Source organism: Euprymna scolopes, chromosome 17 (genome assembly GCF_053919585.1).
Source record: "Euprymna scolopes isolate OS-2025 chromosome 17, ASM5391958v1, whole genome shotgun sequence".
In the NCBI taxonomy this organism is placed as follows: Eukaryota; Metazoa; Mollusca; class Cephalopoda; order Sepiida; family Sepiolidae; genus Euprymna; species Euprymna scolopes.
Window position 1 is genome coordinate 30,717,235 of NC_136498.1, and position 14,746 is coordinate 30,731,980.

The window sequence follows — 14,746 nt, forward strand, 5'->3', positions numbered from 1 at the left end:
AATCGAAGAAGTCAAGAGTGAAATATTGTCTGTGAAATTTGAAAAATTGTAACAAAGCATGAAATATGTGTTCTTTTTCATTTTCACGTATGTTTAAATTAAATACTGGATAAAGTTATATATATATATATATATATATATATATATATATATATATATATATATATATATATATATATGATTACTTCATTTAATCACATAAATTAATATAAGAATATATAATTTATGCGTAAATATTACAGTAATTACTTCAACAGTACTCAATACACAGGTAGAGCTAGGTAGTAAGTTATGAAAATATATATGGCAATTAGGCTACACAGAATATTCTCGTTTCATTCTCGTGAAAATTCTCACGAGAATGAAACGCGGAATATTCACGAGAATGAAACGCGGAATATTCACGAGAATGAAACGCTGAATATTCTGTGTGACTTAATTGCCATATGCCTGACGAATTCTCACGAGAATGAAACACACAGTATATTCTGCGTGATATTCTCGTGAGAATTCGTCAGGCATATGAAAATAACACTTAAGATGAGAACAACAGTCCGAATAATCCAAATAATATGAATTATTAATCCTCCTCTAAAACATTTAGAAACATGTTTTTAATCAGTTTAAAGTTCAATCCTTTTTATATTCATATTGACTTTCATATATGTGTTTATAACTATTGTCTATATTCGTTTATTATTGTCTTTTCTCCTTCCTTTCTGCATTAAAAACAATACTCTTTCAGATCCAAGAAAAATATTAAAAGAATGTTCACAATAAACGGACATTATTTTGAAAAGTAAATAGTTAATCAGAAATTTTCCAACCTATAACACATAGCTTAAAAAACTCCTAAGATGTAAAAAAATAAAAAAAAAACCCAAAAAAGAACCAAGAAAAAAAAAATCACTTTAAGCCAAAATTTAACATTGTCTTCTCTTGGTGTTATACACCTATTCTGCTGCTTGTATGACATATTGTGTTGTAGAATAATTTGTCTTTAAACTTAAAATATGCCTCAATTTCCGATATAACTTCTCTTCCTTTGATGAATTTTTTAAAAGTTAACAAATATTCAGCAGTCGTTATGGGCCAGCTCTGAATAATACGGTGTATGCGGAAACAATTCAAATTGCAATAAATGTAGTTTTTGCCATCGTTGCAATTAAGTTCTGACACATTTTGTTGTTTTGACGCATTTTGTTGTTTGGATGAATTTTGTTGTTTTGACGTATTTTGTTGTTTTGACGTATTTTGTTGTTTTGACGTATTTTGTTGTATTCACACATTTTGGCGTATTTTATTGTATTCACACATTTTGTTGTTTGAACGAATTTTGTTGTTTTGACGCATTTTATTGTTTTGACGCATTTTGTTGTTTTGACGCATTTTATTGTATTCACACATGTTGTTTTGACGCATTTTATTGTTTTGACGCATTTTGTTGTTTTGACGCATTTTGTTGTTTGGACGCATTTTATTGTATTTACACATGTTGTTTTGATGCATTTTTTAAAAGTTAACAAATATTCAGTAGTCGTTATGGGCCAGCTCTGAATAATACGGTGTATGCGGAAACAATTCAAATTGCAATAAATGTAGTTTTTGCCATCGTTGCAATCAAGTTCTGACACATTTTGTTGTTTTGACGCATTTTGTTGTTTGGATGAATTTTGTTGTTTTGACGTATTTTGTTGTTTTGACGTATTTTGTTGTTTTGACGTATTTTGTTGTATTCACACATTTTGGCGTATTTTATTGTATTCACACATTTTGTTGTTTGAACGAATTTTGTTGTTTTGACGCATTTTATTGTTTTGACGCATTTTGTTGTTTTGACGCATTTTATTGTATTCACACATGTTGTTTTGACGCATTTTATTGTTTTGACGCATTTTGTTGTTTTGACGCATTTTGTTGTTTGGACGCATTTTATTGTATTTACACATGTTGTTTTGATGCATTTTATTGTATTCACACATGTTGTTTTGACGCATTTTATTGTTTTGACGCATTTTGTTGTTTTGACGCATTTTATTGTATTCACACATGTTGTTTTGACGCATTTTATTGTTTTGACGCATTTTGTTGTTTTGACGCATTTTATTGTATTCACACATGTTGTTTTGACGCATTTTATTGTTTTGACGCATTTTGTTGTTTTGACGCATTTTGTTGTTTGGACGCATTTTATTGTATTTACACATGTTGTTTTGACGCATTTTATTGTATTCACACATGTTGTTTTGACGCATTTTATTGTTTTGACGCATTTTGTTGTTTTGACGCATTTTGTTGTTTGGACGCATTTTATTGTATTTACACATGTTGTTTTGATGCATTTTTTAAAAGTTAACAAATATTCAGTAGTCGTTATGGGCCAGCTCTGAATAATACGGTGTATGCGGAAACAATTCAAATTGCAATAAATGTAGTTTTTGCCATCGTTGCAATCAAGTTCTGACACATTTTGTTGTTTTGACGCATTTTGTTGTTTGGATGAATTTTGTTGTTTTGACGTATTTTGTTGTTTTGACGTATTTTGTTGTTTTGACGTATTTTGTTGTATTCACACATTTTGGCGTATTTTATTGTATTCACACATTTTGTTGTTTGAACGAATTTTGTTGTTTTGACGCATTTTATTGTTTTGACGCATTTTGTTGTTTTGACGCATTTTATTGTATTCACACATGTTGTTTTGACGCATTTTATTGTTTTGACGCATTTTGTTGTTTTGACGCATTTTGTTGTTTGGACGCATTTTATTGTATTTACACATGTTGTTTTGATGCATTTTTTACACCACTCATCAAGGCCCGGAAGCAACTCGGGGATAAGGGTTATTGTGTGTACAGTACGTTAGCGTTGGAGATTTGATAAAGTGTCTTACTTAAGGATGCGGTTAATCAGGAATATGTTCAAATTAGATTGAAGACATTCAGGTTGTAGTCAGGTGGGAAACAGGCAACCGGAACAGAGTTCCACAGGCGTGCACTTCTAAGAAAGAAGCTTTGTTCGTGGAATCTACATTTTAATTTTGGCACAGATAAGGAGTGGGGAAAGTTTTTGACATTGGTTTCAACTAGGCGGATGTTTATCGTGAAAGATTGGCGAAGGGGGGCAGAGATTGGAGTTCAGATTAGCATCTTCCATGGTAGTAACGATAAAACAAAGACAGGCTCGCAACATCTCTCCTATGGGAGAGAGGTTGCAGGGAAGAGAAAAGGGCATCACCCACTAGGCCACGAAGCCTATTTTGTACTCTGTCAAGGCAGGATAGGCTGTTTTTAGCAGCTCCTGCCAAGATGTGGCAGCAGTACTCCCTCCTTGGACGTACTTGGCTTTTATACAGATAGAGAATGTCATCAGGGGTGAGATATCTTCTGGAGCGATAGAAGGATCCTATCATTTTTCCAGCGATCTTGGCTACTGACTTGATGTACGTATTCCATTTCAGGTCAGGGGTAAAGGTCAAGCCCAGAAGCTTATCAAAACATGGAGCTTCCCCTAGACGAGAGCCATCCATATCAATTGATGCCAGATGGGGATCAGAGCGTTGATGATGTAAAGATAGGAGCTTAGTTTTAGATGCATTAAAAGTAACCATCCATCTCCCCCCCACTGTATCATGCGCTCAAGATCAGAGGAGACAGAATCTGAGAGAACTTTGTCATTTACGGCCTTTGATGTGTTGCTATAGATGGTCGTGTCATCAGCATAGATGTCAACGAATGATTTTAGTATGGTTTTAGGGAGATCATTGATGTATATCAGGAAGAGAGTTGGGCCCAGGATGGACCCCTGAGGGACTCCAACATTAATATTGATGCCCTCTGATTTCTGCCCATCAACTACTACTCTTATGAGCCTATCAGAGAGAAATGATTTTATTATCGAGAAAACATTTCCAGTTATACCATAGCTGGAAATCTTGTGAAGTAGGCCCTTATGCCATACCTTATCGAAGGCCTTTGATATGTCAAGAGCAATTGCCCTAGAAAGGAAGTTTTTGTAAAGAGATTCGCTAATCCTATGAGATATAACAGTCAGCACATCTGCGGTAGATCTTGCAGAACGGAAACCATATTGCATGTCACTAAGAAGGTTATTTCTGCTGAGGTGGTTGACTACTTCTCTATTTAATATGGATTCCATCAACTTACTCATGACACACAGGAGACTTATTGGTCTGTACTGAGAGGGAGATGACTTATCACCTGAGTTCTTAAATACAGGACATACTGAAGAGGTTTTCCAGGGTGTTGGAAAGCACTTCTTAAAGCAACGCTTAAACAGTTTCGTAAGTATGGGAGCAAGTTCTAGTTGAAGTTGTTCAGCACAATGATTGGAATGCCGTCAGGGCCAGTTGCTTTACTGGAATCAAGGTTTTTGATTAGCTTGGCGACATCACGCACAGATATTTGTATGTTGCAGAGCGTGTTGTTCGTTATAGGAGGGAATACGGGGAGTTGATGGCCTTCGTCTCATAGGGTAGAATTAGCTGCAAAGTTCTTGGCAAATAGTTTGGCCTTGTCTGATGCTGACGAGATGACCTCAGGTTGGGATAGAACGCACGTTTATTTTCAGGATCCTGTTTGTTATTTGCCAAAACTGGTGGGAACCAAGCAGCTGCTCAGCTACTTTGGATTTAACGGACTGAGCATATAGTTCTCTTGCATTTTTTATTACTCCTTTGCAGTGGTTGCTGGCATCCCTGAAGGCAGTTTTAGTCTCAGGGCATCTATTACGTTGGTAGGTATGGAAAAAGTGATTTCTGTGCGCGATGGCAGCAGCACATTCTGAGGAAAACCATTGTTGGCTGTTAAGTTTTTGTTGGAATTTTTTGGATGGTATGAATCGGTCTATGCCTACACGTAGCCATTCGGTCAGGTCTGATACTATGAAGAACACATCCTTTTTTAAACATGGACTGCAGTGGTAGATCGCATATAAGTGTACGGAAGCTATCACAGTCAGTGGTAGAGTATCGATATACAGTACGGTGGAGAGGTACATCTCCAGACTTATTGCATTTCGTTTTTATCTTAACTGATACAACCGCGTGATCGAAAGATCCAAGAGGAGACAGAATGGAACTTGAACATAGCTCAGGGGAAGTTGTGAGAAAAAGGTCTAGAAGGCTAGCATAATGACCGGAAGTATCGGGCACTCGGGTGGGTTCGTGGACAATCTGGGTGAGGTCATAGGCAATAGCAAAATCGTGACAGAACCTCCCCTCATCATCTGTCTTGTTAGAGTGGGTCAGCCATTCCGCATTGTGGACATTGAAGTCACCACAAATGTGGATGTTAGCTGAAGGGTGAGCAGACAGGATATCAATATTTTCAGATATGCTCTTAAGGATAGTAACACCGCTGTCGTGGGGCCGATAGAGAGCGAATATAAATGCAGTGGTGTAAGCAAGTGCAACCCGGAAGTACATATAAGGTAAATTAGGGTCTTCTCTGGAGATATCCCTACTACACGGAAAGTCATCTTTAATGTAGGCACATATTCCATGTCCATGGCGATCTTGGGGGTCAGATTTAGATGTTAAGTTAGAGTATCCTTTAACGATTCGTCAAGGGAGGCGGTCGGACTAATGCCAGTTTCACTTAGGAAGAATATGTCTTGTTTCGTCTCCTGTAATTGGGTTTCAACCTCTGGAAGGTTGGAACGGAGATCCCTAATGTTGGAGAAGGAGACATGGTAGTAGGGGTCTACGTTGGAGAATAGGGTTCTAGGTTTACACGTGTTATTTTTCTGGAGGTGTTTCATGTTGAGGATTGGGATTTGTCGAACAGGTCGACAGACTTGGTACGAGCAGGACAGAGAGGGAAGGTAAGAGAGAAAAAGGAGAGGAAGATTTAAAAAAAATTATTATTTTTTTTGTAGCCATGATAAGGTAAAGCCGTAGCAATTACCCACTAGTATGGCATCGAGAGACCCCGCTCGAAACTACTGCATGGTCCACAGTCCATTCACCAAATAGCAATACAGCAGCCCCAGTATTTTGCCCCTGCTGATAGGACGGTCTCCTTAGTGGTTAATCCAAGGTTCGGGTCCCTGACTATCAGGCGGATAACGTCAGCACAGATGAAACGTTTACCTCCAGCACCCTTACTAGTGACATGGCCACAAGGATAGACATAGGAACAGAAAATTTCCGACATCTCAGGCTACTATTCACGAAGTACTGTCGCCCTAGAGAGCAGCTTTTTCTTCACCCTTTGTCAGAAACATCACTCATTGGAAATGAAAACTGAGGGACAAATAAGAGGAAGCGAGAGTAACGAGAACTGTCGATAACGCATCCACAATGCGTTGTCTACTCTCCATTAAAAAAAAAGAAAAAAGGGGGGGTGTAAGGACTTATTAATATTAACGTAGTATAAGTCCGTCGCTCTAACTCGTAATTAAAGATACTTGAAGATAAATCCCCCTCCCGTAATTACTAATAAAATATGGAGTAGATATAGGTTACTGTAACTTCCATTTAGGAGTGTTCATTTTTTCTTCTTTCTAAGAGACACATCAAACAAATGTTTTGACGCATTTTGTTGTTTTGACGCATTTTGTTGTTTTGACGCATTTTATTGTAATTCACACATCTTGTTGTTTTGGCGAATTTTGTTGTTTGGCCGCATTTTATTGTATTCGCACATGTTGTTTGGACGCATTTTATTGTTTGGACAAATTTTATTGCATTCAAACATTTTGTTGTTTTGACGCATTTTTTTGTTTGGACGCATTTTATTGCATTCACACATTTTGTTGTTTTGACGCATTTTTTTGTTTGGACGCATTTTATTGCATTCACACATTTTGTTGTTTGGACGCATTTTATTGCATTCACACATGTTGTTGTTTTGACGAATTTTGTTATTTTGACGCATTTTATTGCATTCGGACATCTTGTTGTTTTGGCGAATTTTGTTGTTTGAACGCATTTTATTGTATTCACGCATGTTGTTTTTTCACGCATTTTGTTCTTTTTACGCATTTCTTGTATTCACACATGCTGTTTTGATGCATTTAGCTGTTTGGGAGCATTTTATTGTATTCGCACATGTTTTGACGCATTTTTTTGTTTGGACAAATTTTGTTGTTTTGACAAAATTTGTTGTGTGGACGCATTTTATTGTATTCGCACATGTTGTTGTTTTGACGCATTTTGTTGTTTGGACGCATTTTATTTTATTCGCACATGTTGTTTTGACGCATTTACTAGTTTGGGCGCATTTTATTGTATTCGAACATATTGTTGTTTGGACGCATTTTGTTGTTTGGACACATTTTGTTGTTTTGACGCATTTTGTTGTTTGGACGCATTTTTTTGTTTAGACGCATTTTATTGCATTCACAAATTTTGTTGTTTGGACGCATTTTGTTGTTTTGACGTATATTATTGTATTCAAACATGTTGTTTTGACGCATTTTGTTGCATGGACGCATTTTATTGTATTCACACATGCTTTGACGACTTTTAGTAGTTTGGGCGCATTTTATTGTATTCGAAAATGTTGTTGTTTTTACGCATGTTGTTGTTTGGACGCATTTTATTGTATTCACACATTTTGTAGTTTTGACACATTTTGCTGCTTTGACGTATTTTGTTTTTTGGACGCATTTTATTGTATTCGCACATGTTGTTTTGACGCATTTTGTTGTTTGGGCGCATTTTATTGTATTCACACGTTTTTTTTGACGCATTTAGTAGTTTCGGTGCATTTTATTGTATTCGAACATATTGTTGTTTGGACGCATTTTGTTGTTTTGACACATTTTATTGTATTCACACATTTTATTGTATTCACACATTTTGTTGTTTTGACGCATTTTATTGCATTGCCGCATTTTGTTGTTTGGCCGCATTTTATTGTATTCACACATTTTGTTGTTTGGCCGCATTTTATTGTATTCACACATTTTGTTGTTTTGACACATTTTATTGCATTCACACATTTTGTTGTTTTGACGCATTTTGTTGTTTAGACGCATTTTCTTGTATCCAAACATTTTGTTTTGATACATTTTGTTGTTTGGGCGCATTTTAATATTTTGACAAATGTTTTTGTTTTGACGCATTTTTATCGTTTTGACGCATTTAACTATAATTATATAAAATAATTTGCACATAAATGTTTGTGTTCATTTTTCTACGGTAGAAATATAATAATTTTACAGCGTATTTATTGTAAGTATATTTATGAAATAGTAAAGAGGAAAAACATATAATCACTTATTAGTTTCAATATGTATATTTTAAAATATTCACAGACATATGTTTTATATTTAATAGCAGTCATCAGTATGGCTACATACAATTGTTCTCTCGGTCACATGCTTCAAATCACGGACCCAAGTCATAATTGGACCTAAGCTTTTAATCAATGCGACCGTCATGATAAAAAAAAAAAAAAGAAAAATAGTAACTTTTTAAAAAATCTTTCATGGTCATAGAGTATTTTATCTTTAAGAGATTATTGATTCTTATATGCTCACCCTTTAATGTGCCTTAGAGAAAGTCACACATTTATAGGCGCTTTTCTCATAAGTTTCTTTCGGTTAGCGTAAATTGCATTATTTTTATGCTGAAAGGTGATTCATTCTGGTTACGTAAACCAGGTATGTCAAACTCAGAGTTTCACAAGAGCCTTTACATTTATAAGTGAAGTCGTTTAATAAAAATTATTTCGAAATATTTTTCTTCCATGCAATAGACCTTACAAGTAAGACATTTATACTTGATACAATTGATACAATTGAATATATATATATATATATATACACACACACATATATATATATATATATATATATATATATATACATATATATATATACTTATTGATTTGCAAATTGTCACTTGTTTTCGTCTTTCTTTCTCAACACCGACTACATTCCATTCCTCGCATTGTGATTACCTTCTAAATCTCTTCCCACACAAATCTCTTATCCCACACAATGCTTCAAGCAAACTGCATCTAATTTATATTTTTATTTCAATTTATAAACATGCAATAGTTTTGTCCCAATAAAGAGTCAAGTACAAACGTAAAAAAACATATAACGATATAAATTAGCATAGGTCGACTTTCTTAGTAAAATATTCTGGCTGACTGAACGAGAGCATGCTACCTCCGTGGATTAAATGAAGAGTTCCGTTCGAAATTCCGTGCAGATTCCCGAGATCAACAGAAAGATTCCCGAGTTCGACAAGATACACCTGGAGAAGGTCGGAGGTTACATCGATTATAACGTCGTGAAAATAAAGATCAGAAAAGTATTCCGAAGAATAAAACTAACACGAATAATAAATCCTCATCGCCAAATTTAAGAAACGTATTTTTTAAAATTTTTATTTTGAACCAAAATGTGTAAAAAAGCCTGGCATAGCATCCAGGCGCGAGATTACCGACTCGAAGAGATGAACCCGTAGAACTTGTCAGATTATCCCCATTGACCAGAGTTTACGAGGAGTATTGACGTCATATATTAATAGATACAAACTTGATCCTAGGATACAGAAAATACAGCGTGCATCGCATATAAAAGAAGGGAAGTGTCAGTCTTATATACGATGTAATAGTTCAAGGACTAAAAAGGTCACACGTACTATACAACGTAATATAACGAAAGAAATTAGCATGCGATATAAATGTTCTTTATTTTGATACTAGCAAGCAACCCGGCACTTTCCAGCCGTAAAATACGCATAAATATATTTTAATTAATGCGCATTTCTTTTTTTATTATAAACAGAAATACCGTAGGTATTAAACGTAACGTTAAATTCGTTAAAAATGAAGTCAAAGAAAAATAATCAAGCAGAGATCGGAACCAAAACTTAAAAACAGTTAGTTAAGTACGATAACCGTTTGACCAGCTTGCCAGGATCTTTAAAAAATGTTTTCAAACCTACTTATTCTTAACATAAGGAAGCTTTCATATTTTACGACCGCGCATGCTCAGTCGTGAAAAGGTTGACAAACAGATAAAAATAGGATGATCGCCAAGTACCAATTTTTACATTTTGACTCTTTAGCAGCTCTTTTTTTAGGGATGAAATTCGATTAAAAAGTTTTTCACATGTCTGAATACCCTATATACAAAATTTCAAGTCTGCAGATCAAAGATTCGATGAGTATATAAGTTGAAACGTGTCCTCGCTCACACACTTTTACAGACATATAGATAGATAACGGACATTTAAATAGTTAAATTCTATCTTAATATAACAGTAACAACACACATAAATTACAACAGTATAAAACGGACAAATATTCAAACACGTTTCATGTTTTTTTCCCCGAGGTTTGACTATTTCTTTTGTCGACAGTCATTGGTATGTCAAGCTAATATTTCTGTCTAGTTCCGAGTTTTATCAGATATGACAAGTGATGATTAGTCAAACTAGTGCTTTGAAATATTTTGACATCAATGATCGTAAATCCTTGTTGAGTGTTCATAATATCAACGCAAGTAACTTCTTTTATAATAAACACCCCCTCCTATTTTGATATTATTTCACCCCTCCACTTTTTCTAAAGCTACTTTCTATGCGGACCGCAAATAAGCTTTTAATGGGTCCCATGCGGTCTGCGGACCGCATGTTTGACATGCCTAACATAGATATTATTTACTGATGAGAGCACGTTATATTCTAGACATGCAACCAAATCGAACACAAAGGCAATGCTTGAATCATTAGAAAAATAATCTCTAGTCTGTAGTAGGATAAGTCCATTACATTTTACCAAGACAGAGATCCTTTCATAATGTAACTGCTTTTAATTTCTGATAATGATAGTTATAAGTCGAAAAAAGTTCTACTCAACTCTCCATAGTGTCTATTTAGATATGGTGGCTGCGTTCAATTGTATTATTCAGCGGGTCAACCTTTTTCGAATTGACAACCTCCTCCTCCCGTTTTTAAGGGATTATTGCTTTTCGACTCACTTTTCAGACATTCCTCATATTTTTTTTTATATATTCCCGCCACTTTTTCCAAAGTTGCCGTCTGTGTAAGCCGTAAATAAGCTTGCAATACGTAAACGAGATTTAATTTTAATGCAAGTTTTTAGTTCGTGTGTGACATTGCAACACACATGGCGATTTCACTGATGCTATACACCAAGAAAGAACGCAGGAGATGCTTTCGGTACAACAAGGGAAAAACATTTACTTTTTTTTTAGTTTTCTTATCAGTTTGTTCAAACTGGGGATGGAGCATCTTACCGGATGCCAAACATTCATCCACTATCTCATATATTCCAGCCGAGAGATCTTTATAAGATTCCGACCGCCCCTTTAAGTGCAGTTTTTTTTCTTTTTTTACGTAGGCATCACCACTTATCAAGGCCAAGAGGCCACTCGAGGATAAGAGTTAAAGAGTGTACAGTAGAAATTGGACAATATAGTAATCGTTAGTAATGGAAATTCGGTAAATTTGTTAACTTATATGGAACGGCTCATCAAAAACTTGTTTATGTTAGACTTGAAGACAACCATATTGTAGTCAGCTGGAAAGTAGGAAAACGGAAGACAATTCCATAGACGTGCAGTTCTAAGAAAGAAGCTTTGCTCGTGGAATCTACGTTTAGGTTTAGGCACAGATAAAGAGTGGGGGAAATTATTGATAGTGTTTTCTGCTGTTTGAATCTCTCTTGAACTTGGTTCACCGGGTACATTTACCAGGTTTTTTTAAAATTACTTTTCATGAGTCCAGTTGCTCCTCTAATAACTGAAGCGATAGAGCTCTTCTTAAGTTTCCATTTTCTTTTCATGTCATACATAACCTTGGTATTTCGTTATCGTTTCCCTTTCATCTCTGTTTAGCCCAGCATCATTGGGGGCCACTAACTTCTACCAAGGTTGCTTCTTTCACCTTCTTGTACCATATCACTATGTCATTGTTTTATAGTTTTCTAGATACGTGGCCGTAGGAATTGGATATCACGTAAAAGTGTGTATGTGTTCATGGAACGTTAAATTAGTAACTGTTATACAAAATGAAATAATCCAAGACAGGTTTGGCTTCCGTAAAGTTTTGTGAAATGGCCAACCAACAGCGAGCTTGCCAACCGACGTAATCACGTGGATATCAGTCAACACTTACCCAACAATGACAGTGAAACATTTTTGGGGTGTAAGAATAGTATCAAGTGATAAAACTCTTTGAACCAGAGATATTGGATCGTTGTTCTCTGTGCTTCCTCGAGGAAGTGGACCATTGTCAAGAGAACAACTATCTTTGTTTCTCTGTAACATGCGAAGAAACATTCGTATTTACATCAAACCTTGGTTGCGTAACAAGAAAAGACCACCCATTAGCGCACAAGTACCGAGAGAAGTGAACCAACTTAAAGCAATTCATAGCGAAAGCGCGAATTATTCGTCGTGTCTACTCTTAATCCCCCTCTCTCTTTCTGTGTGTGTATATACATATATATAACCTTAACACACACACACACACACACACACACACACACACACACACACACACACACACACATGTATGTATATATGTATGCATGTACGTATGTATGTATGTATGTATATACCCTTAACTGCATTCTATTCCGAATCGGAATTCCATTCCGCCAACGAACCAATCAGATCCAATTCGACAATGCCAAGTTATTGACAGCTTTCCTTCCAAGATTACCGACCTTAAAAGCGGCCACTAAAATTCGCTAAGGTCGTGTCGGTCTGGAGCGATTCCAAGCTCTCGCGAAATAAAGGAGAGTTTCGATTGGAAAGTCGAAAGTGATTACATTTTCGCAGTGGACGCGGCTCACTTTTATAGGCAAATAGATTCAAACGAAAATAGAAACAAGGAAAGAAAAACAAAAGAACTCCATAAACCGAGATAAACAAGAACGCATGACATGGAATTATCTATCTATCTATCTATCTATCTATCTATCTATCTATCTATCTATCTATCTATCTATCTACGAGGGTCGTTCCAAAAGTAAAGCCTCCTTTTGTTTTAGCTCAAAAAGTTAAGAGCTGCAAAGACTGGTGTGGTACCATAAAAACGAGCGACCTTTTGTGTTCCAGAATTTACTTTTTCTACATAGTCACTACCATTCTTAATGCATTTTTGCCAGCATTGAGCGATAGCTGTGCATGGGCGCCAAGCACTCACATTGTCATACGAGGGTCGTTCCAAAATTGAAGCCTCTTATTTTTTTTACCTAAAAAAGTTAAAGACCTACGAAGACGGGAGTGGTACCATAAAAACGAATCACTTTTTGTGCTTCAGAATTTCTTTTTCTACATAGTCACTACCATTCTCAATTCAATTTAGCCAGGAATTCATTGACACACCTCTGCTTCTGGCGCACGTCCATGACAGAGGTTGATTTCTTAGAATTTCACACTGTAAATATCTGCAACAGAGTGATGAAACTTTCAGGTCATGAATGCATAAGTTTAGTCATCATAATGATGCAATTTGCAATCTCCTCTGATCCATTCGGGCGGAATAAAAAGGAGGCATTGCTTTCGGAAGGCTATTCATATCTATCTATCTATCTATCTATCTATCTATCTATCTTTCTATCTGTCTGTCTGTCTGTCTTTGATTCTGTTTGCATCTATCTATCTATCAATCTATTAATCTATCTATCTATCTATCTATCTATCTATCTATCTATCTATCTATCTATCTATCTGTCTTTGATTTTGTTTGCATCTATCTATCTATCTATCTATCTATCTATAGCCACATTGATTAGTGCATTATATTTTGACAGTCAATTGTTCGAATCCTGTAACTGGCAAAGCAGTTATATGTTTTCATACTACTGATTCTTAATAATGATGAAATATCATCATCATCGTGTCCGAGTAAGACTGTCCTCCGTTGTGGTTTCTGTGGGTCCTCAGGTGAGCATAGAGCCCAATCCTAGATCCAATTTTTCGTGTGCAATTTGAGCAGATAAAGGTAGTGATGGTGGGGTGGGGTGGGTGTGTCTGGTTGATAATCTGTCCTTTCTGTGCTTGCGTTTATCCTCAGCAGCTTGATTTAGGTCACTGCTATAAAGCGCAGCACCTTCATGGACACCGCTCCTCCATGCCAACATGCTCCCAGCCACGTCCTCCCATGTCTCAAGGTCCATGTGAAACCGCTTTAAATTTACTTTGATGTTGTCCTTATACCTCATCTTTTGGCCACCCTGGGCACGCTTTCCCTCAACAAGATGAGATTCCTACTATCACCGCTACTGTTGCTCAACGCTAGCTCAGATGGACTGGTCATGTTGTCCGAATGCCGGATCTCCGCCTCCCAAAACAGAAACCGATGAAATATAGTACATATATCAACTACTGATGAGTGGTATCCCGGTTACAAAAAGACAAGAAATGTACACGTCACAAACCAAACATTGTATATGACATAGATATTCTACACATAAACATTTGCAGTAAGCTGAACAATCTCCAGTGTATGGCTGATGTCAAAAATCATATACAGTTCCACATATACTCCTGAACTGTCATGGCCTATATGTAAGCTGGGAAAATACTACAATTTAAATAACATAAAAAACATGCAAAAAATTATTTATTCAAGTAACATCTTGGACTTAATTAAAGAAACACAAACTCTTCAGTAAAATTTAACTTAAAACTATCGCCTAAAATATGCACAAATTAATAAAAGTAGTCTATAGAAAGCAATACAATGCAGAGGTGTAACGGTTAAACACGAACAGACGAAAATTTAGAC